This window comes from Vombatus ursinus, unplaced genomic scaffold (assembly GCF_900497805.2).
Source record: "Vombatus ursinus unplaced genomic scaffold, bare-nosed wombat genome assembly UNPS02014789.1, whole genome shotgun sequence".
NCBI lineage: Eukaryota > Metazoa > Chordata > Mammalia > Diprotodontia > Vombatidae > Vombatus > Vombatus ursinus.
Genome location: NW_020954567.1, coordinates 9,326,680 through 9,351,847, shown reverse-complemented (window position 1 = coordinate 9,351,847; position 25,168 = coordinate 9,326,680). Strand labels below are relative to the sequence as shown.

Below are 25,168 nucleotides of genomic sequence, written 5' to 3'. Positions count from 1 at the left end.
GAAGTTTGTAAATTGCAGAGAAAGTGCCAGTCATCGCTTATAGATGAAGTTTCCTGGTATGGGAGTTCTCTATTCAACTGAAATCACCAGTGCAGTCTATGTGCCAATCCCTACCAAGCTCTTTATTAAGCACTATGAATACAATACAAATGTGAGGTAGGACTTGCCCTTATTGAGCTTACATTCTCATAGAGGGAGACAACATATGGGGTAGTGGCACCTAGGAATGAGTGTTTTGGTCTGGGAAGTCACAGGCACGGTAAACTGGGACATTTGTTCAGTTGTTTTCAGTCGTGTCTGACTCTTCTTGACCCCATTTGGGGTTTTCTTGGCAAAGATACTGGAATGTTTTGCCATTTCCTTCTCCAGCTCATTTTACAGATGGGAAAACTGAGGCAAACAAGGCTAAGTGACTTGCCCAGGGTCACACAGCTAGTAAATGTCTGAGGACAGATTTGAATTCAGGAAGATGATTCTCCCTGACTCCAGGCCTGACACTCTATACACTGCACCACGTAGCTGAACACCTAGAATTGCTGAACAAACATAAAAAATAGAGTTAAGAACATTGATTTACTTGCTTATGAAAATAACTTTGCCAATGCTTCATATTCTTGGTGCCAAATGAATGAATGAGTGAATGAATGAATGAAAACACTTTAAGGGCTTCCATGTGCTAGACACCAGAATAAGTCTTGAAGATGAAAATAAAATCAGCAAGGTAGTCCCTGCCCTCAAGGAGCTTATAGTCTAACAGGAGAAGAAAATAAATAGGGAGTAGTGGCCAAAGAGCAATGTTTTGGATAATGAAGTCAGAGAGAATGGGATTAGAGTAATAAGAAATCTGATGAGGTTAATTTGGTTACTATTCTCAGATCAAGAATTGGAAAGAGGGTGAGGGTAGGGTGGGGTAGGCAGCATACCATGGAGATGTCAGAAAGTATGGTGGGCATGGGTAAGAGAAGAGAAAATGATTACCAATCATTTCCAGGTCCAGCCTAATACTGGTGAGTGGCAGAAATGGTATGAAGATAAATCTAGCCTGAAAATGACTCTTTTGTTTTCATAGGAAACATTATTTGACTTGAGGAAGGGGGGAATAACAGAGAAGGGGTTAATAGCATTTTTTTTTTAAAGAAAAACCATTTCATCTCAAAAGTTATCCCGAGAAGCAGTGCTGCTCTGGGGTTAGAGGAGGGGGAGTTAATTGCTCTTGTTTTGGCCCCAGTGAAGAACCTTTCCGGTCACTGTGTCCCAGAAATGAGATGTTTGATGTGTGGAATTGTTTCCAAGACATGTGACCTCTGCCAGACCCACTCACCCTGTTGCTTGACCCCTGTTTTAAAGCTAGAATTCCTGCCCCAGCTCTTGACCATGAGGCTTAAGGAGGCTGACCCATTCGTTCCCTTTCTTTTTACTCGGCTTAGGCCTTTCAAAGGGAATGACTTGTTTTGCCAACATGGCACAGGGGAAGAAGAGCATGTTTTCGCATTGCTGAATGGATTAACAAGCGCCCTTGGTTTGGTTTTGTTTTGTTTTTTTTTCTGTCCTACAGAATTGGCAGCTGTTTCTCACAGGAGAGGCGATTGGCAGCTACGCTGAGTCTAAATTAGAATTTGTTATGATTCAACCCACTCATAAACTTTACCCCCACCCTCAAAAAAAGCCCAATTTTAAAGGTCAGAATTAATGAGGCTGAGATTTCTTTTTTTTTCCTAAGTTGTTGTTTTTTTTTAAATAATAAAAACCATCGGTGGTCCTGGTCCTTTGCCTGCTCAACTAGGTCACTATTGAGATCCTTATCTCTCTTGCCCTTTCTCCTCACAGTCTGTTTTTCTTTTATTCATTCACATTTGAATATTCTTGCCTTCACAAGTGAAATTCTTCCTCCTCTCTTTCCTGATCTCCCTGGCACCCTTCAAGTCTCAGCTCCTGAAGAGGACTTTGCTGTTTCCCTTTAGTGCTAATGCCTTTCCTCTACTTCCAATTGACTATATGTATATATACATATACATATACATATACACACACATGCATATATATGTGTGTATGTACGTATGTGTATGTGTATGTACGTATATATGTATGTAGACATAGGTGTTTGTGATACAGCAGCCTTCTCCTATTAGAACGGAGGCTCCTTGAGGACAGAGACTGTTTTTGCCTTTTTCGGTATCCCCAGCACATAGTACAGCGTCTGGCCTACGGTAAGCACCATGCAAGTGGGCCCCATATTCCAGGCCAAGAAAACGTACTAGGCAGTGAAGTCCGAAGCAACAGCCCCACTGAGTTTCTGTAAGGAAGAGCTGCCTAGCATTTCCTCAATTTAAAGAGGCCACCCTTCCAAGGCATCAAATGGATTCAGATTTTTCATAGCCACTGCACAAAAATTATTGTCCTTTGCTTGAATTCACATTCTCCTTTTCAGATTCTCAGTCCCTTTAATCTTTTCACATTCCTTCTCTGAAACATCCCACTTTGAGGCAGAATGAAATGTCATGGAAGGACAATCAAATCCTTGGGAATTTTCGTAAAGTTTTACTTTCACTGTTTCTACAGTGCTCTTCCTCTCCTCTACCATTATAAAGGAGTCCCTTCACAATGGCTTCCATCTTTCTCCTACCCTAATCCCCTTTCGTTTTTCTCTCTTTCTCTCATTTTCCTAGCCTTCTCCTTTTTATTTTTGTCTCCTTCTTCCTTTTCCAGTGGGTCCTAGCGAAGGTGTACTCCTATAGACTGTGCCTTACTCCTCATCATTCTCTTTATTGTTTTCAAGGTGGGGGACCTGACTGGTCCTGGGAGTCCTGGGTCTAGTAGGAGCTATTCAGGGATCTCCTTCGCCTGGGCATTTCGAGTCTTGCTGTGGCAGCAATAGCAGCCTGCATGCAAATCTGACTCCTCCAGGGAAGTGCATATGAATGGAGGAGAGGAAAGGAACTTCTCACCTCAAACTCTCCTTAGGACATTTTTTTGTTGTTGTTTTTATTCCAGTTTCCATGTTCTTTCAGATCATATTTTACAGATGAGAAAATTGTCAAAAAGAAAAAAAAAGACTTGTCTAAGATCATACAGGTAGTAACAGTCTGTATTTGAACCCATATCATCTGACGTCAAATCCAACTCTGCCTCACAACAAAAAAAAAAAAGCCTTTTTCATTTTAACTTTTCAACTTTGCTATAAAGGCATTTAAGCCCTTGTAACTTTATTTTTTTATTTTTTGGCTAGGTAGTGGAGTTAAGTGACTTGCCCAAGGTCACACAGCTAGTAAGTGTTATGTGTGTCTGAGGCCAGATTTGAATTCAGGTCCTCCTGAATTCAGGGCTGGTGCTCTATCCACTGTACCACCTAGCTGCCCCAAAGCCCTTATAACTTTAAAATTAGTTGAATGCAATTTTATTTTCAAGGGTCAAACTACCAAGACCACCACTGATCATGATAATAATAACCCCCTGAAAGCCCAACTCATCATTCATGAAAGGTAGAGGAATTCTAGCCAGGGGAGATGTACAACAGGAGTTTTATGTGCCCTGATGCTGCTGTAATGACTGCGAAGGCCTGGCAGTAACCTTGAAATGCTGGCAAATTGGGCTCTGGAAATATCACTAATTGTTTTAGACTTCTGTCCAGTATGATACAACTTCTCTCAGAAGTCAAAGAAATAAATAAGGGGGCTAGGCTGTCCCTAATCAAAAATACTTGTAATAATTAGCTTGATGAGAAGGATTGTAAAGAGAATATCCTATTTTGTATTCTTTCAGAATACCGCCACAAAAGGGCAAGATAAACCAGAACAAATCAGAAATGCCAATACTGTACCTACTGGAAATGTTCAGTGTAGATGAGAAATACCTACTTTCGTGCAGACAAACCACAAATGCTTAGGAAATACACCGAAGGTATGAAGGCTTTTATTATACATCAGTATCATAGAAAAAAAATTTTTCAAGTCTTTCTAGTTTCAGGCAATGGATTCATCCAATTTTTTTTCAATAGTAACTTCAACTCCAAACCACATAACATATTGCTGATGAGGACAGGACCATTCATCCTTATAAATAAATAAATTCATTCTCAAATCAATCAGTTAATCAATAAACTTTTATTATGTGCTTACTATGTGCCAGGCATTATGGTAAGCCCTGGGAATACAAAAAAAAAAAGGTAAAAAATAATCCCTGTCATCAAGATGCAATATGCAGATTATATATATACTACATATTACATATAATATATATTAATATATACAGAGTATATGGAAATAATATGGAAGAAGAAGGCATTAGCAGCTGGCAAGACCAGGAAAGACCTCCTACAGAAGGTGGGCTTTGAGTAGAGTCTTAAAGGAAACAGAAAAACTAAGAGACAGATAGAGGGGACAGAGCATTCAATACCTGAAATTGAGGAGCTACTAAAATTTGAAGAAATAAAAGGTAAGGAATCAAAGATCACTGAAAAAATCTTCAGCTAATTCAGATTCCAGAAACTCTACCTAATAATGAAACAGATGACAAAAGTTATACTGATGTTTCCAACGAAATTTAAGAGAAGGGCCTTCTTAGACTGCATTTTAAACAGGTCTTTTTGAGTTCAATAGTGTGTATCCAAGCGGCAGATCAACTGTAACCAAACAACCTGAGTCCAATAAGCTGGAATTTGCTACGGCCATTATGAATGAACGCATTCTCCCACAATATTTGACATCTCAGTACCTGCACAGAACAGTGTATGTGGCAGTTGTTGACATGGTAAGAATCGTAAGAGGAAAGTTGGAGCTATCAAGGTGCAACTCTGGCTCATGTCTATGAGGCAGATTTATAAAAGAAGGCCCACGTCCATGGTATTTCTGAACCTAGCAGGGTAGCTATGAAATGGTTCGTGCTTATGCTTCCAATTAGAGACTAAAAACTCCCTAATGATGGGCTAAGGTTTGAGCTCTGAGCCCTGTTGATAGGAAAGATCCTCCTATCCTGTGTAGTTCCATTAAGCCTTCATGTCAAAAACAAAGGAAAATCCAGACAATAAGTACAAAGTCAACCACAGGTGTTTATGAAAAATAATCTTAAATCTGGCAAATGCATTCTTTAAAAGAAAAAAATTAATAAAAACAGAAACAGGAGTAAAGCTGGGGCAGGATAAGGCCTTCCTGTTGATTCATCCTGGCAGGCTCATTTCTCTCAGCACTCCTGATACTGAGGCTGTTGCCATGATAAAATACAATCACACATACCTCCTAGCTTGTCCATTATGTAGAGGTCATCCCTCATGGTCTGAAAGAAGGGAACTGCAGATGTGGCAGACACTGGCTACTGTCATGATTACACCACCGCCATGGTATGACTGCCACTTCTTCTTTTTTTCTCCTCCAAGAGAGCCCTCAAACTCCCACCACTACCCCTGTCTTGAGAACTGATCTCAAGCTAGTTTCTCTCTTCCCAAACTGGGAAGAACTACAAGTCGTAGGAGGTTTTTGGCCAGTCAACTTGTTTGCCAAAGGTTGTTACAAAGGAATATTCCCAAGGACAAGCTTCACACCTTGCCATGGCAGGAATGATTTGAGAAAGCTGTTGAAGACATAAGAAGGCACTGGAATATCATAACAACATCAAGCTGGTATGTACAGTAGAAAACTTGAACACTATCTCACCCAATTAAAGGTGACCAAAAGGAAGCATTTAGAAAGGAATCCAGAAAACAAAGCATATCATAAATTCCAAATTCCCTTAATGAGTGATTGAAAACAAAAATCAAAAGGTTAAGGCAGGACAAGGAGTTAACACAGTACAAAGGACAAAATGAATCATTCTACATCATTCAAAAAGCAGAGGAGAGGGAGAATCTCTGAAGAAGGAATATGTGGAAAATATCTGTTACCTATACCAAGGGTCATCGAACTATTTATTGCTCGAGGGCCAAGTTCGGTCACTGCCTGTTTTTTAGGACTAAGAATGGTTTTTATGTTGTTTTTTTTTTAAATGCAATAAAATTTTATTTAAAATAAAAAAAAAAAAACATTCTTTCATACAAAAACAACCTGATTTGGTCCTGGGGCCATAGTTTGCTTACCCCCTGATCTATATGGTTGCCAAAAAGTACAACACAACAAAATACAAAGTGCAATACAACAAAAAAAGCTGGTTAAAACAGACAACTCATTCGTCATTAAATAATAATGACAAAAAAGTCTCATCAATGGAGGTGACTGGAACTCTAGCTTCTCTGAAAAACTAGAAACAGCCTGGCTGGCTAATATCCATAATTATTGTCTCAAATGCTTCACAGTGGTACATGACTTATAATTAAGGCACATCACAAGCTTCCTCTTAAACACAAGCCTGGTCCCTCCCTTTCCTAACAGAAGACATCACAAATCAACAACAAAAAGATGATCCTTCCAAATATAGGCCAATTCCATGTTTTTGTGCTTTATACAAATAATTCACAGCTTGTATCAACAAAACAGATATACATAAACATTTAGAAGAAAACATTATGTTGGCTGAGGAATAAAGGAGGAGGGCCACAAAGTCCCTGGAGCACAAAGAGCAAATTGTCATTTATTTGATAATTACTGAGCAAGCTGCCTACAAGTGCCCTGACATCCATCCTGCCATTATTGATTACCATAAAGCCTTTGACTCACTTTAGTGCTTATGGCTTCTTCATGTACTACAAATATATAAAACAGGTCCAAGTACAGTGAGAAGTCTAGAGTATTTAATGTCAAGACAGAAAACTGTTCTCTTTTTAAAGGAGGCTACCAACATAATTTTAAGAACAACTGATCTAAAATGTGGCATCTTTTGGGGAGACAAAGTCCATTGTGATTCTGCCTAATAGATGGCACCATAGTGCGTAGAGCACTGGCTCTGGAGTCAGGAACACCTAAACTCAAATCTAGCTTCAGACACTTACTAGCTATATGACCCTGGACAAATCATTTAACTGCTCTCTGCCTTAGTTTCCTCATATAGAAAGAGAATAAGAATAGCACCTACCTCTCATTTTTTGAGGATCAAATGAGATAATATTAATATTATCTAGCACAGTGCCTCCACATAATAGGTACTTAATAAATGCTTACTCCCTTCCCTAAATAGAAATGAGCATAACTTCTAGGTTAAAAGGTGGTTTGTGCCAAAATATCTGATTAATCACTTGTATGTGGCTTCATGTTATATGACTCCAGTGAAAAACATATTTAAAAGATTTTCTATCTCATAAATTCTTCCTCTAATAGTATCAAAATGTCATTAAGCCTCAAGAAGTAAAATTTTTAATCTACTCCAGAGAAAGATAGAGACTGAAGGCTTCAAGCCGGAACTCAGGTCAAATTGAACCAATGAGTACAGGCAATACTTACATATAGCTTATTTACCTCCAGACAAGACACTCAGAGCATAAAGATGTCCAGGAGAAGGCTGTTGCTGTCGATGTCAAAAGACTTACTGGCATTCTGAAATCAAAGATAAACAGGAAAATCACATTTAAAGCAATTAACACCTATGCAATACCAGCCTTAACATATAATTTTGGTACTATGAAGTGAACCATAACATATTTGGAAAATACCTAACAAAAATTTACACATTAATATTGAAAAACAGGACCCATCACCCTAAGGCAGCCATGGGAAGAGTAATACTTATTAATAATAGAAAGAATAGAATTTATAAATGTCCTCATAAGATGAGGTTTAAAATTTACAGAAAAACTTTTGGAAAAAGCAAACATCACTTTGACCAAGCAATGATAAAGACTGATAATAGGTACATGCCTTGGATTTGTCCAATGTGCCTGAGAATGGTTTGCCTCTGGATGGAGCTTATGAAGTAACGCAGATCTAAGACTGGAATTGAAAGTCCCTTCATGGGCAACATTCATTTGAATTCAACCAACAATAGATAAACAAAGGATTGAATAAATGACTTAGTCATGCAGATTGGTTTAGAGATACCAAAGGTTCAAGAAAACAATCCAAGACTAGGTTATCAGCACCAGAAATTATGGACAGGTCATCCTCCAAGACCTCAGATTTGTTAATAAATGCAGATTTTGCAATGAAACAATGGGAATCATAACATATTGCTGAAGGATATAAAAATGCCATGTCTACAAAATGCCTAGTAAGACATGACATGGCATCTAGAATTAAAAATCAGAAGCTCACTATCTTTCATCAACTAATAGACAACAAATTCCCATGCTACAAATATCAACCATAAATTATCCTTAAGAATTCAACCAATAAACCATATTAGAACCAGACCACTACCACAGACTATTGCCCACAATTTCCCAGACATAACACTGACTCATAAACTTTTTAAGCACCATGTTTTAATAGATGTTACCATATCAAATGCTCATAATCTCTAAGCTAACATTGAATAAAAAACTTTCAAACTATCAAGACATATCAGAAAAAATATTAATAAATCACAATGCCTGGTGCATAGTAAGCACTTAATGAATGTTTTATCTATAATCATGTGGGGAACAGTATGTGTTGCATACAGTATCATCCCTGACATCCTGTCTGCTATTGGAGTGGCCCAAAAGATACTTTCAGTGAATCTACTGAAGATGAGCTTATATCCTAATATTTTCATTCAATTAAAAAAATCAGCCACAAGTCTGAGAATAGCAGTCTCACATCTAACTCAGAACTTTTGCAGCCTGACCAGAAACCTTGGTTCGAGCTCAGATTTCCCCCCAAAAGGCAACTACTGTCAAGGATCAGCTTATTGTGAATGTCCCAAGGAAAGACCGGGTAACTTATAACAAGATCACTGTTATTGGGGTTGGTGCAGTTGGCACGGCATGTGCCATCAGTATCTTAATGAAGGATTTGGCTGATGACCTTGCCCTAGTTGATGTAATAGAAGACAAACTAAAGGGAGAGATGATGGATCTCCAACATGGCAGCCTTTTCCTCAAAACACCAAAGATTGTTTCTGGCAGAGACTACAGTGTGACTGCAAACTCAAAGCTGGTTGTTGTTACAGCTGGGGCACATCAACAGGAGGGAGAAAGTCATCTTAATTTGGTCCAGCACAATGTGAATATCTTTAAATTCATCATTCCCAATATTGTTAAATGCCGCCCTAATTGCAAGCTGCTTATTGTTTCCAATCCAATGGATATTGACATATGTGGCCTGGAAGCTAAGTGACTTTCTTAAGAATTGTGTTATTGGAAGTGGTTGCAATCTGGATTCTGTCTGTTTCCATTGCCTGATGGGGAGAGACTTGGTATCCATTCTTCAAGTTGTAATGGACGAGTCCTTGGGGAACATGGAGACTCCAGTGTTCCTGTGTGGAGTGCTATGAATGCTGCCAGTGTCCCTCTGAAGAACCTCAATCCTATTTTGAGAACGAATGTTGATTCAGAGAATTAGAAAGATATTCATAAACAGGTGGTTGACAGTGCTTATGAGGTGATCAAGATGAAGAGCCATACTTCCTGGGCCATTGGCTTGTCTGTGGAAGATCTGGCAGAAAGCATTCTGAAGAATCTTAGGAGAGTACATCCAATTTCCACCATGATTAAGGGCCTATATGGCATTAATGAGGATGTTTTCCTTAATGTCCCATGTGTCTTGGAGCAGAATGGCATTTCAGATGTGGTGAAGGTAAACCTGAATCCAGAGGAGGAGGGCCATTTAAAAAAGAGCACAGATACTCTTTGGGGAATCCAGAAGGAGATGCAATTTTAAAGCCTTTCAATGTGCTGCCATTTTATTATTAAGAGAACATGACAGTGGTGAAGGGGTTATGTGGGATGAGCTTTCCAAATAGATCAAATCCTTCCTCTACTTAGTGACTGAATCCCAGAAATGGAAAACCTGTGAACACACTCTAATCTCTTCCTAAAGTTAGAAATGGGGAATAGTACAATGTGACTACTATTTGTTAAACCCTGTTGTTGTTTGCATATGATGCTGGATATGACTTGTACAGTCTCAGTAGTTGGTGCCAAGCAGAGCCAGCACCCCACAGGTATATATGTAAATGCTACAGGTTCCCATAGGTCCAGAAGACAACATTCCTGGATGCAAATACTTTATTGATGCATTGATTACCTTTATGCTCCCCTCCATTAGGGTTCTGCAGCATGGTTCCATGTATCACCTTTCCAGAGGACCTGATTTTATCTACATACATAATATATGTATACATATATATACATATACACATATATGTATATATACACACATATGTATGTATATATGTACATATACATATATATCTCAAGTCATTTCTCAATATTCTCAATATATCTCAATAGTAAATTTCCATACGATATAAAAAGATCTCAATATGTACAATGATGCAACCAATTCCTCAAGTGTCCTACTAACCCTAAATGCTGGATAAACAACAAATAAATGATTTAAAAATCATTACTTCATTCACTTGAATCACAATCCATGTAGCATTAAATATAAAAGAATGATAGCAGGCCCATACTTATCCCAATACCTTCTCTAATGAATTCTACCAAAAGAGATTAGAGGAATAAGATAATCATAATAATAATAAATTATGTCCATTGTTGAAAACTAATTGCTATAGATCCTGATGAGTGGATTAAAACCTGATAGAATTTATACTATGTCTTAATTGTTTCCTCCCCACTCTCTCTTTAACCCCTGACATTCTGACTTACACTCCTACTTATTTACTTAAAATTCTCTCTTCAAATCCACTCCAAATGGCCAAATGCTATATATAGATATATATAATGTATATGTATATATATATTTCCCTCAGTTCTTATCTTCCCTGACTTGTCTGCAGCATTTAATAATGTTGAACACTCCTCCTTATCTCTTCCCTTGACTTCAGGAACACCATGCTCGCATAGCTCTCCTCCTACATCTCTAAATACTCTCATCTTTTTTGTTTCTGGCTTCCGAACTGTTTTCCACACCCTAAAGAAGGTGGCTGTTCTCAGATTTTTCTTTGACCTTCTGTTCTATTTTTATACTCTCTCCCTTGGTAATCTCACTCATTCCCATAGTTTCAAAAACATATCTATGCAACTAAGTCCCAAATTAATATCTCCAGTTCAATTCTGTCTTCTGACTTGTGTCTTTAATTCTCTCCTGTAATCTCTACTTGAATATCCTATGGAATCCCAAAGTCAACATATCCTAAACTGAGCTTATTGTCTCTCCATCTGCACGTTCATTTTCCCGACTTCACCAATTCTGCTTCTGGCATAGCCACATTCGTCTTCCATGTTCAAAACTTTGATATTCTCTTTGGATTTGGAAATGATGGGAGCAAAATCAGTAACCAAGGTCTTTTGAATTTATCTGATCAATATCAATACGTGCTCCAATATCTCTCATCTCCTTCCCTTCTCTTTTTTCATGATTACCACCCTAGCAGAAGCTCTTTTTACCACATTCCTAAAGTATTATAATGGCTGGCCCTCAACATGTCTTCCTGTCCTAACTCTATCTGTCCCTCAATTCATCCTTCATACTGCTGCAAAAGATTTCTCTTATGCCCAGACTAATTATATTATTTGTCTGCTCAAAAAATTCAGTTTTTTATCTTATTACTTACCAAGTAAAGTTTAAACTCTTTTGCCAGTCATTTAAGATCTTCTACAATCTAACTCTACCACACCCATGCAACCTTCTCATATTATTCCCCTCCACATATTCTACACTCCCGTCAAACTGGGCTATTCAGTCTCACAAAAACACTTTGAACCTTCGCAGCTCAATGCCTTTGTTAATACTATTCCCTCTGCCTGGAGTTAGTCATCAGTAAAAAGAAGGTATTAGAAAAAATATTCTCCAAGGTCCTTCACTTTTTGGGGTGTGCTGGTAAATGTTTAACAATCAGCTCTCCAAAAGAAATCATACACATGACACACATTTAAATTCAATCTGAATCATTAAAATTTTCTTCATCACTTCCTTAAGTTTTGACAATTAACCAAAAATAAATAAATAAATCAAGTCTTGATTTGTAGCATTTACTGATTTTCAAGGTATAAATGTTCATTGAAAGTTTAACAATCAGCTCTCCTAAGCCAGTTTGAGTTGGCTCCAACACACCCCAGTTTGCAACACTAAATCCTCTGAACTTAAAAACATGTCAACATTGAAATGTCCTCTTCACCCTAACCCAATTCAATAAGCTTTTCTTAAGCACCTGCTACATGCAAAGCACTTACACTGAGCACTGGAGATACATAAACAAAACGAAGAATATTTCTGTCTTCAAGAAGTTTGCATTTTCTTGATATGCCATTTACATTTTTTCCCTTCTGGCTATTGAATTTCTAACTATCCATTCAAGACTAATTCAAATGCCACTTCATTAATATAGCCTTTTTTGATCCTCCTGGTCAGTAACAAACTTTTTCTTTCATTTCATATACCTTTAGCTATACCACTACTTCTTTTTATAGCTCTCTGATTTCCAGTATTATATATTAACAATAATAGCCAGCATTTACGTAGCACCCACTACGTGCCAGGCATTTGATCTTCATAACAACCCTAGGAGGTAGGTGCTATTATTATCTTCATTTTACAGATGAGGAAACCGAGGCAAACAGAGATTAAGTGACTTGCTCAAAGTGACACAGCTAGTAAGTATCTGAGATCAGATGTGAACTCAAGCTTTGTGCACTGTACCACCTACCCTCTTTCTCTGTGTCTTCTCTTTCTCCTAATTTAGGAAATCAAGGGTACCTTTCCTATCTAAATTTGTTGTCTAGGATACTGTTTGGTATACAGTAGACCTTTAAGAAATGTTGGGGTTTTAAACGTCTTTTTTTTAAACCCTTCACTCTCAGGAACTTTAACATTTGATATTGCATAATGCATCGTGGTACACAGTCAAAGTTAAATCATAAGTAATTATAATGCTGAAAAGTTTTTCCTTTCCCTCCCCCAATTTCTCCCCAGGGATGTAGGATTTGATGAAGAAATGTAGATAAAGAGCTATTGATGTATTCAGCATCCTCATAAGATCACAGAAAGTGCTGATAAGAAGCAAAACCTTTACTGTAAATATTTTAAATGACATGAATATTTCAAAAATATATTATTATACCTTTTTATTTGTTACAATATGATCTGCCAACTACAACTCATACATTTGGTTTGCTTCATAGCTTGAAGCAAGATCTAAAGTATGATTTCACCACTGATAAGAAGAATTAAGTAGGAAAAAGATTGTCTCAGAAATCCAACTTGGTATTAAGTATTGTTTTTCATTACTGTAAAAATTTATGCTTAGGTCAGTTGATTTAACAGTGATTTAAGCTCTTATTTAACCAATAAATAGAGGCAGCTTAGGGAAATGGATAGAGAGGCAACCTCAAAGCCAGGAGGATCTGGGTTCAAGTGTCACCTCTGATACATGATGTGTGACACTGGACAAGACATTTGACTTCTCAGTGTTCTAGGAAAAAATTTATTTACTTTATTCTTAATTTATGGAATAAAACAAGCATTTCTATAACATAGTATAATTTTTTAAAAAATGATTGCACATGAAACTGCAAATCTATGATGTACAACTTGCTATTCCTTTTAAATATATAATAAAGTTATCATGTAAATTTCTATTTTTTCCTCCCTCTCGCTGCCCTAGAGATGGCTACCATTAGACACAAATATGTATGTTTGTATGTAAAATATATATGTATGTAAAATCATTCTATACATATTTCTATTTATCAGTTCTTTCTCTGGATGCAGATAGTGTCTTCCTTCATATGTCCTTTGTAGTTAATTTGGATATTTATAATAATCAAAATGACTTAGTCACCCAAAGTTGTTCTTGAAACAATATCGTTGTTAATGTATACACGGTTCTCTTGATTCTGCTCATTTCTCTCTTTGTTATTTCACGCAAGTCTATCTGTGTTTTTCTAAGGTCATCGAGCTTGCAACTTTCTAAGATTTTAAGTGCAGACCATCTGGTGGTCAGCATCGATAGAGGGAGTTCCCTCACCTGGAAGTTCCCCATATAAATGAAATTATAAGTCTAATCCAGGGTTAGAGAACGTGCGGCCTCAAGGCCCCACGTGGCTTTCCAGGTCCTTGGGTGTGGCCTTTTGACTGAGTTCACATTTTACAGAACAAATCCTTTTATTGAGGGAATTTGTTCTGTGAAGTTTGGATTCAGTCAAAGGGCCACACTTGAGGACCTAGAAGGCCACATGTGGCCTTGAGGCCACAGATTCCCCACCCCTGGACTAGTCTCTATTCCTTATCTTAACAAATAATAGCTTACATTTATGAGCTGACACAGTGCTTTCCTTATCACAACTTTGTAAGACAGGTAAGACATGTATTTTCATCTTCATTTTAAAGATTTGAAAGACAGGCAGTGACTTGCTTATGGTAGTATAGCTATTTAGTGTTGGAACTCAAATCTTCTGGCTTCAAATCCAATACTCTTTCCACTATGCCATGAGTTTTCTCAAAGAACTGTTGTGGAGATCATATGAAGAAAGTAAAGGGGAAAAAAACCAAGCATTTATTAAGCACCTACTATATGCCAGTGACTGTACTAAGCACTTAACAAATACTAGCTCATTTGATCCTCATAACAACCCTGGGAGATATGTGCTATTATTATCCTCAGTTGAAGAAACTGAGGCAAACAGAGGTTGGGTGACTTGCCCAAGGTCACAGCACTAGTAAGTGTCTGAGAACAGACTGAATTCAGGGCTTCCTGATTCCACACCTACTAGATAATATATAAAAAGTATTCTAAAGCATTTTTAGCATAAAAGTACAAACCCTAAAGCAACATATAAATATCAATTGTTGCTTTTATTTTGGAGCCTCTTTCTTACTTCACAAACAAACTTCGTTGTGTACAAGATGCTCCTTCTAAAGTGGTTCCCATTCAGTACAATTTACTCTTAGTGGGGGGCAGTTGGTCAACCAGCATGGATAGGCAAGATGAATGATAGTAAGAAGAGTATAAATCTGAGGTTGTCAGCCTAGGTAACTGGAAGGAGAGTTGTACCCTCAACAAGAAGAGCAAACTTGGGAAGAGTAGAGGATTGGGGAGGAAAGATGAGTCTTATCTTTGACATCATAAGTTTGAGATCCCTAGGGGACACTCAATTTAAGTTGTCTAAATGGCAGTTGGTGATTATGACTGTAGGTCAGTAGAAAGGTTAGGCTTTCATGTATAGATATGGGAATCATCTTCAATGAGATGGTAATTGAACCCATAGGAGCTGAGGAGTATACCAAGTGAAGAATTATAGAGCAAATATCCCAGAACAGAGGCCTGGGGAACTCTCATGTGCTGGTAATTTGAATGAAAATTCACCAAAGAGTACTGAGAAGGAGCCGTTGAACAGGTAAGAGGAGAACTGAAAGAGAACAGTGTCACAAAAGTCAGCAGAGGAGAAAGTATCCAGGAGAGGGTATTTGATAGTGTTAAAAGGCTGCAGGGAGGCCAAGAAGGATGTGTAAAAGTCATTAGATTCAGGATTTACAAAATCACGCTGGTGATTTTGGAAGGAGTGATTTCAGTTGGATGATGAGTTTGGAAGTTATATGGTGGTGAATTTAGAAGCAAGTGTGAGCATTAGGAAGTAAGTAGTGGCTCCTAAAAGGAGATATAGGATGATAGCTAGCGGAGGTGGGAGGATCCAATGGACGGATGGGGATTAAAGTTGGAGAGGACATTGAGTGCTTGTAGGTAGTAGGAAAAGAGGCAATAGAAAGGGAGAAACTGAAAAACAGAGCCAGAGGGATTGAGAGAGGGAGAAATTTGCTAAAGATAAAGAGACACTAGCGTTAAGGGCATATATACCGAGGTTTGCCTTGACAAGGAGAAATGTAACTCTAGAGATGAAGGAGAAGTGATGTAAGAAGATGAGGAATGGAGAAGAGAGAATTCTCAGGCAAACGGTCTCAAATTTTAAAAGTGAAAGGTGAATTGAGATGTTTTGAAGTGAAGTATTAATTGATGTCTTCAGCAAAGAGAGTAGCAAAAAGGGGTACTTGAAAAGGTTGAGGATCCATTTTAGGTGGGACATCCTGTGAGTTCCCTGCCCCACCCCCAATTTTGGCTACTTAAAAAGAGGTCAGAGCAAGCACGACCAAGTAGACAGAAAGGAATCAACACTTATTAAGCACCTAGGCACTGTGCAAAGCACTTTACAAATATCATCTCATTTGATCAGAAGCTGTTTTGAGGGTGAGAACCCTGCCTTTCTTCCTTCCTTCCTTCTTTCTTTGCATTATCTCTCTATCTCATCTAAGCTAGAAGTACAGCAAACACTCAAAGACCGAGTTCCAATACTGCTGGGCACAAGAGCTGTGAGCTACTCTGTTTCTGATATGGGCCCATCTGCCTCTCTTTATTCAGCCTGGTGGCCCCACCACAAAACCCTCTTGCTCCCCAGGACTCAGTATTGTTGTTGAATTTGGACACCCCATTGGCTTAGGATATTGAGGCTCAGAACTCCCAAGTTCAAACTAGTTTCAGCCTCCCCATTCCAGGAGTGAGCTTACCACCACGCCCAGTTAGAACAGGATTTCAATCTACTTGCAGAACTAACTTAACTGCAACCAGAAAAATAACTACCAATGTTTGTCCCATAGTTCCAAAACATACTTAGGTCAAGAAAATGACGTGTGTTATGGTGGATACCACATAGAACTGGAGTTAGGAAAGCAGTGAGCTGGTTCAACTGCGGTGTAGCACCAAAATGCTGTCTGGCGGCTTACTATTTTAACTAACCATTCTTACTAATTAGGTACTAAACAAAGTTGTTTCTCTGTTGTTCATGGACCTCAAGTCCTGTTAATGCCCCCTAAATTTGGGTTTCCTGTGACAAAACCCCAGTTGTTCTATCCTAGTTGCGGTTCTGGCTGTGCCTCTGCAGTACCCCCAAAGCATATAGAAAGAAACTGTGAAAAAATGTTGCTGCTGCTGCTGCTACTCTAACAATGACCACAGTGATCTCCTCTGCATTAAGCACCTTCAAATTTCCCCCAGATATCTCTGTTGAGAAAAAAGCCAGTCTGCAGAACCCCAAAGTAGACGCACGTTGAATACCACTCACGTAATTCTCCAGAGCCTCTAAACGGCTTCCTATTTCTAAATGAGTAATTTCATATCAGGTAAAAATATGAGTAAATCATGCCAGGCTTTTGTTCCAGATGTCTCATTTCCCATTAATTCCTCTCCTCCCAGGCTCTACCACCCCCTTTCCTTTTTTTTTTCTTTTTCATGGCTTTGGGACAATCAAAATAAGGAATGGTTCCATTCTGGTGCCTTTCTGAGAATATAATCTATGAATGGTAAGTCTTGAGCACAGTAAAGTCTTTCCTTACTTTAGTCATTACTGACCTTAGAGTATTTTCTGGCAATTACCTGAAACAGAGCAGTAACGTGGAGTAACTCTTTCGGCAAAGCCAAGTCTCAGGGAGGATCAAAGAATATGATGTGACGGTTCAAGAAATGAGAAGGAAGCACCCAATCCCCCCCTGCCAACACTAACATAGAGCTGCACTTGAAGGATGGCGCCAGCCAAGTTGGCAAGGTGTCTGCCTACATTTTCTCCAAGTGGGCCTGGCCCCAAGAAGGTCATGAAAATAAGTCTTTCACTATCCCCAGAGAGAGTCACAGTATATCTCTGAAAAAATCCATTACCACCTAGGAAATGTAGCTTTGTGATCTTCCAAGGGGGTGATATGAATGCTAACTTGGAGAGAAAATGGCCATATGAGACCTCATTATTTTAAAATCCTTCAGGGAATGGTATGCAGTTTAAAAAAAAAAAAAAGACTGCCAGCTTTCACCACCAAGCAAGACAAAATGCTTGATTTCTTGATGTCCTGTGAATTTTCATTTTCAAGTTGGTTCATTCATTTGAAGAGGCAGCTGAGTAGAATAGAAGGTATGCTGGACTTGGAGCCTCAAGAGAGATTTCTCTTTGAATTCTTCTAGCACTGACTAGCTTAGGCTATTGAGGCTCAGAACTCCCAAGGTCAAACTAGTCTCAGCCTCCCCATTAGTAGGGATTCCAGGAGTGAGCTTACCTCCATGCCCAGTTAGAACAGGATTTCAGTCTACTTGCAGAACTAACATAACTGCAACCAGAAACCAAGAACAGGTCTTTAAATTTCTCTGGGCCTATGTTATTATGTACAAAAATACAATAATAATACTATGAGGACTGGTTTGAAATAAATGTTGTCTATTATTCCTTTGACAAGAATTGTTAAGCTTTCTATTGTCTGGCAGGTAGGTGGTGGAGTGCACTAACACATTTGTGTTAGAGTTATTTTTGGATGAGAGCTGAATCAGAGAAGTACACAGGGAGTTCAGAGGAAGGGGGGAATCAGGAGGGGCCGCAGAGGGAAAATGGCATTTGAGCTGGGTTTTGAGAGATGAATGGGACTTTGATAACAAAACGTTGGAAGAAAGGGGAGAGGGGGATATTCCATAGAATGCCGTGCACAGTGTTTTAGACTGGCAAGAATGTCTTAGATTGTCAATGGCAACAACTATCTATTTGGACAGGAATCAATCCAGTTTGGCCAGAGCTTAGAGTACTCAAGGTAAAGAGAAGATCTAGTGTGAGATAAGCCTAGATACTATCGGTTTAAAACTACTTATCAAATGGACTAGTTTTTTTTTTTCAGTCCAGGTTAATATCCTAGACTCAATAATCAACCAAAATTACTGATGATAATAAAAGTTGTTCAAATGCTGCCCTCATCTTACAAAATGTTTGCGGGGTGAAAAGCATGAGACCAATCACTCAGATTCCTGATGAAGATGATTAGAAATGAAGGGGACGGGTAGGAGATAGGGATGGAGATGAGATTAAAAAAAAAGATGTTAGAAGATACTGGCGATGTAGCATTAAGATCACATAAGTCAAAACAATATTCTGTAATGCAGGATGGACTTTGGGGCTATGAAAACAAATATATTTTGGCAAGGAATAAAACAGTGTAATTGGTTGTAGAAAGTAATTTCTTAATTTCCCAAATGTTTCCACCATTTTTTTTTGCATCTGTGTTTTTATAAATATAAAAACAGAATGTAACATTATATGCATCTTTGATAGGTCGATATGTTTATGTAAGTGCCAACATTTGTTTCTCATACTCAAGGTCTTCGAGGTTCAGAGACAAAGTCTCTTGATTGGCTGTCTGGTTCACGTGATGCCTTTTCTTTAACATTTTCTCAGACCTGAGGGGGAAAAAAAATCAGTATTAAATGATGCCTCCTCGTATAATCCCTACCTGCTTTTCCAGAGATTCAGAATAGATATGCTCATTAGCGTTGTGTCCCAGGGTCTCTAAATATTCATTTGTATATTCTCCAACCATTTATTGAGTGCCTACAGGGTACTGAAATAAGTGCTTTGGGTCACATGAAGATGATAAAGATAGACTGACTGCTCTCTTGGAGTTTATCACCTATTAGAGAAATAAATAAAAGTGTAATGTTATTTTGGATTTCCTCTCCTCTTCCCTCAAGGTTCTAGGGATTTCTTTCTCTAATTCTATCTGCTCAAGTTTCCATTCTGCTGTGTTCTTCCTAATATCAGCTACCCACGATTTTGTTGTTCTTCAGTCACGTCTGACTCTTCGTGACCCCATTTGGGGTTTTCTTGGCAAAGATATTGGAGGGATTTGCCATCTCCTTCTCCAACTCATTTTTACAGATAAGGAACTGAGGCAAATAAAGTTAAGTGACTTGCACAGGGTCACACAACTAGGAAGTATCTGAGGTCAGATTTTAACTCCTGAAAATGAGTCTTCCTGATCCCAGGTCCAGTACTCTATCCAGTGTGCCATCAAAGGAGTATTGGTTGAGCAACCAATGTCAACTAGCTTTTACAGAGGGAAATTTACTGTGAAGATGTAGCAAGAGCAGACATTCCAAAGCAGCCTGACTGTGGGCTGGGGAGGGGAAGCTTACATTCTCTCATCTATCACTTCAGTCCCTGGGAAGAGTAGTCACCCTTTAAGCCGTTTCTACAAAGCATTCACCTCCAGATCCAGCAGGTCTCTCCAGCCATCACCAATACTCATTCTTCTCCATGTTATACTCTGAACTTCTACCATGCCTCAGAAACTTCTTCATTCTGAAGCTCATTCCAGCCCTGGAATTCTCCCATTGGAAGTATCCTCCTTTCCTGCAAACTCTCCCTTTGATTGGATGGCTCCTCCCAGAATCACCATTTGAGGAGGGCGCCAGCCTCATCTCATTCTTCAGACTTCCTCTACTATGCTCCCAAGACAAATACCCCGTCTTCTTCCCCTTTTCCCCTATTTTTCGCTAGTCTTTTCCCATTTGATATAAGCAAACTGAGGGTAAAGATTGTCTTTTTTTCTGCTTGTATTTATATTCCTCGCATTTAGTGCAGTACCTGGCTCATAGAAAATACTTAATAATGGCTTGTTGGCTACCTAACTGACTGCTCAGCTTCTAGATGACATCTATCATGGACTCCAGTTCCTAGTCTTCTGGAAATCACTATTTAGACCTTTCAGAGTTAACAAAGTTCATCTCCAAACCTCCTGCCCTAAAAGCAGGAAAGAAGAGACATAATAAAGACAGAAGGAAGAACAACAGGGCCATGCATTCATGGCTCCCCCCACCCCCATACCAGAGCCCCACAGGAGCTAGTCATCCTCACTCTAACCAGCCAGCCAGGAATGAGGAAAAGTGTGGCTCTGTTGGTGCCTTTGAATGCATTCCTAATTCTGGATCAGCAACATCCGAAGGGGATCCCCCTCAAAAAAAAAGGAAATCAGAATACCTGTATAAGCTCTGAAGAAGGGGCATGGCCTTTCCTTTACATATTATCATGCTTTTCTACAAGCAGCCTTTTCTCCCCGGGCTGGTGGCAGACAGAGCACATCATATATACACTGAGGATGGGATTCTTTTAGCCAGGCTCCTGTTCTGCCACCATTACACCAAGTAGATATAGATGTTCAGTTAGAGAGAGAAAAACTGAACACTACAGCAATTCAGAGGAAGAAACAATCTCTTCCAGCTATGGGGGATTCGGGAAGACTTCATGGAGGAGATATTTTGGCTGGACATTGAAGGATTTTTAAAAAATAGAGAGATGGGAAGGCAGGTCAGAGAGGAGAAAAAACAGAAATGAAGTGATTATTATAAACACCCAAATTAACTACAAAGGACATGTGAAGAAAGATGCTATCTGCATCCAGAGAAAGAACTGATAAATAGAAGTATGTATAGAATAATTTTACATATGTATATATCCACATATACATATACATACACATATATATATACCCACACATATATATTTTATATATATATAATGTGTGTGTCTGTCTAATGGCAACCATCTCTAGGGCAGGGGTTGGGGTTGGGGAGGGAAGAAAAAAAGGAAAAAAGAAATTCGCATGACAATTTTGTTACACATTTGAAAGGAATAGCAAGTTGTGCAGAGTAGATCTGCAGTTTCATGTGCAATCATCTTTTCTACTGTACTATGTTATGGAAATGCTTGTTTTATTCCATAAATTAAAAATAAAAGAAATTTTAAAAAATGAAGTGACAGAGTGGAAAGAATGACATATGTTCAAAGAACAACAATGGGCTTAGAGTATAGGGTACTTGAAGAATTGTATGGAATCAATCTAGAAAGGTAAATTGGTGCTTAATTGTGGAGGACTTGGAATATCAGTCTAAGGAGTTTGAACTTTATCCTGTAGGCATCAGGGGGTCAGTGAAGGTTTTTGGATTGGGAAATGATCTGAATAAACTTGTGCATCTGTTGGCAAAGATGGGTTAGAAGCAAGAAGATCAATTAGAAAGCTACCAAAAAGTCCAGATGAGAGTAAATGAAGATCTAAACTCAGATGACAAAGGAAGTGGAAAATAAGGCATAGAGGCAAGAAATAGTACAAGGAAGACTGGGCAATGCTTAATTACTGATCATATTAAGTTACTAATTTTGTCCCTGGGCAGTAAAGTGGCAGGGTAGAGATACAGGTTGCCTCAAAGCTGTATCCTCAGACAGAAGTAAAATCAATGTAATCTGTGGCCAATTCTGAGGAGCAGTGGCTTTCTCAACTAATTTGTTTGAATGAGCTCTTTCAGCCTCTCTGTCTGCCCACAACAAGACATAGAGAAATAGGGTCTTGGCTCAAGATCTCTCCTCTTCCAAGAAACCCAAAGATGAAACATTGTTCCCAGGAGCCAGACCTAAATGGGCAATGCTTCTTGGGAACAACAGTGACTCAGATGGACAGGAAGAAGAGGATTCCTAATAACAAGGATGCAAAAGTCCCTAGGTCTCAAAGTCATATAAGCATTCCTCTTAAGCAACCTTAAGCAATGTCTCAACAATAACTTTAAAAGTCAGACCAGTAACCCTGAACCATATTTTATAGGTCAATGGCTTGAGGCAAGGCAAGGAGTTGTCCCCAGATTCTACAATCACACCTCTCCACTGCATTGCAGAATGTGGCAGCTGTGCATCAGATACAGTGAGGAAGGATGAGGAAGGAGTCAAGGTAGCTCCAAGGTTTCAAAAGTAGGTGATTGGGAAAACGGAAGTGCTATTAATAAGAAGTAAGTCAAAAGAAATTGATTGTTTTAGGGGGGAAATAATGTGTTCTGTTTATGGCATAGTGCATTTGAAGTAATGGTGGAACACCTAAATGGAGCTATCTTGCCATAAAAGTGCAAGTCTAATTTGTGTGAAAGAAGTTTCTCAGGCTTTTACCAGATATATGTAGTGCAAATAACCTCCTCCATCATGGGCCCACCTAAAAGGTGCCGCAGGTTCAAAGCATGCTTTAGGTTAGTATTCTCTCAAAAACCACATTCAGGAGCCCCTACCAATGCTGTTTCTTTTACCAGTCCAGCCAGACAACGCATTAGCTCAAAGCAAGAAATATTTCATTAAACAGCATAGCGCCAGATATGACAAGAAAAATACCCACCCCACAGCCTCCATTTACATAAGGGTACATTTTCTTATGGCTTCTTATACCTCTGGTAAAAGGCGAACACGCATGGGAAATGTCATCAAGTTATAAGCAACTTTACTGCTATAGTTTGGCTCTAAGACCCCTGCTGAGGTGCTCTGCTGCTCTCTGTTGCCATCTGCTGATCTTCTACTGTATTGCAGCTATTATAGGCTTCTCAGTGAGGTGGGGGTCACTTCTAACCAGGGCTTCAGGTTTTATCTCATATCTGTTTGTGATTCAGATCTACAGCACACAGCAAAGGCCAATAGAAATCACAGGTTTAGATTAGTCAGGATTAAGTCTTGAACTGCTTTTTAGTACAGTAGATTCCTGCTCCTTGAATTCAGTCTAATCCTTAAATTAGACTTCCAAAAAATCTTTTCAACTCCCATTCTTCTAATTGAAGTCCAAGACTGGAAAGCAGCTGGGTGGGACCTGCAACCTTTGACCTACCAGTAATTAAGTCACTGCCTTCTCTCTATATTGTTATATTTCAGAATCTATCTAAAACAGTGTAATAAGCCTTGATATAACTAAGTCCTATAGTGTTTTCCCTGCAAATAGGATTTTGTTGCACATAGGTTTACTGTTAAGATTTACTACATTTTCCACATTCCCCTTACTTTAGAATTATAGCACTGATACCCCTATCAGTTTTGAATTATTTCCTTATTTGAGAAGAAAACCCAAAGTATTTGAGCCTTTCTGGTATCCAGGGAATAAAAATAACATACTTTACCCCAAAGTACTAGCCGCAAACTCTTCAAAAATGGGATGCTTGCTGAATAAGTGGGGATCTTTTCAACTGTGGTTTTTTTATGACATAAACTTGAAATTTTTGCTCTTATCATTTCTTTTACATTTGGCAATCCTTGCCTTTTAGAGTCTTTGCAGAGTGAACTTGCCAGATGATTCCTAGGTTTTGGTGGGTGTTGCTGGTATGGTTGTTTTCTTCCATCTCACGGACTCCACGTCCTGAACACTGTCCACATCAATTGGGTGATGAATTGCAGTATCTTTATTAATCCTTTTGTCATGCTTTGCCCAAAGTACACAAAGTTTCTTTCCCAGCAAAGTCCAAATGGCCGAGATGTCAATGTGCTCAATTCAGAAAGCGAAGAGCCAGACTGACAGCACCTTTGCCAGAATGACATTTAATAAATAACTTATCCTATCCACTCTTTTGTTTCCTAAATAACAATATTGATTAAATAACGTTTGCTGTGTGTAACAGAAGAGCCAAAGAATAAATATGGGCATAGCATTCTGGGTTCCTTGGATGAATGGGACTATACAATTTACCTAATAAGAAAAACAGGGATGGAAACAAGGCCAAGTTGGAAAAGTTTAGTTGACTCAATTCATATTGTCTTCTATGGAGTTTTTCCACCTACCTGTAGAGCTAAGACTGTCTTGCAATTTTGCCACAGGCTCTGACTGGCGAGTGGATTACTAAGCAGTATATTTATAGGTCCTATTAATTAACTTAAGAGGAAATTCTACAGGAGGCTAAAGCAAAAAGTCTACCCTCAGCTTAAGCTATTTAGCAGATTTCTTAAAATCTTCTATAGCCTTTTGAGTACTTTGAAATCAATGAATAAGATCTACATCAAAATTACTAATAACAACCTCCACCATGAGCCTCTCCCTTTCTTCTCCATGCAACACAACTGGCCCTTTAAGAAGAACATGTTGAAATTTGCAATTTGTCCATTAGCTATAGTTTGTCCTTCTACTTGTTAGTCATACTTTCTTTTGCTACAGATTTGTTTCATTCCTCATGCTAAATTGTATTATCCACCTGATAGGAGAAAAATGATTATGAGGTCCAGAGGACTAGTTGGAGTTGCTACTTGACGTCATCTTAGATGTAAAGGGCAGAAGGAAAGAATGAAGGATTAATAAATTTAATATGAAGGATGAGACATACATTTTTTAACATAGCCAGTGCTTTGTCTGATGATGTGTATTTTTATAAAGATATATTTTTTCTTTATTTCCTTCTCAATGGTGAGGAAGGAAGAGAGAAAAAAATGAATACTTGCTAATTGAAAAAAAAGGAAAAGTAAAAAAGCTTTGAATTGAAGTCAGAAAATTTGAGTTTGAATTCAGTGCCTGATACTTACTTCACTTTGGACAAGTCACTTCATCTCCCGATCCTTAACTATAACATTAAA

At 38.6% G+C, this 25,168-nt stretch overlaps 1 pseudogene; it reads left to right on the top strand.

Annotated features, from left to right (window-relative positions):
- Nucleotides 1-9,716, top strand: part of LOC114047524 — a 110,499-nt pseudogene extending 100,783 nt beyond the window's left edge.
- Nucleotides 9,717-25,168: the final 15,452 nt, after the last annotated feature.